Here is a 611-nt window from a genome sequence, read left to right as displayed (position 1 = left end):
TTATTTATGGAGGGAAACAAAAAAGTTGGAATTTATCAAAAGTTTTGTTTAGTTTTATTTGTAGAAAAAAAATCTTGGGGTTAAGAGTGTTAATAAGGATTAGTTTAATGTAAGAGACTGTTGGCAGTAGTTGAGATTCTTATAAAAAGATATGACCCGACCTATTATTAAGACATGCCTGAGAAGCTACATTTTAAGATTACCATAATATTATTTAAACTCTTTTTTAAATATTCAAAGATCCAGCACATAATGTAAGTTCCCCAAGCTCCCTCGTTTCAAAAAGAAGTTTTGAATTTCGAGAAGATTATATTTCTTCCGTTTCATATTTTTCTTTAATTTTAACTTTGCACAAAATTTAAAAAATTTAAAGGTGGATTTTGAATTCATTGATTATGAATTTTCTTTCACAACTTATCTTGACATTAAAAAAAGGTGAATAATTATAATTAAAGCTAACAAGGAAAGTAAGAACGATCTCTCTTTTTTTTTTTTGCAAATAAGATATTAATTTAGGACAGCTAAAATTATGCAAACAAAAAATATACACGAGACGGAATGAGTAATTTCTATCTCTAGTTAAATATTAAAATGCAAATTAAGGGTAAGTA

This window comes from Theobroma umbraticum, unplaced genomic scaffold (assembly GCF_002168275.2).
Source record: "Theobroma umbraticum cultivar Fairchild unplaced genomic scaffold, ASM216827v3 scaffold_67.0, whole genome shotgun sequence".
In the NCBI taxonomy this organism is placed as follows: Eukaryota; Viridiplantae; Streptophyta; class Magnoliopsida; order Malvales; family Malvaceae; genus Theobroma; species Theobroma umbraticum.
The sequence above is the reverse complement of the archived record's forward strand: the minus strand, read 5'-3'. Positions refer to the sequence as shown.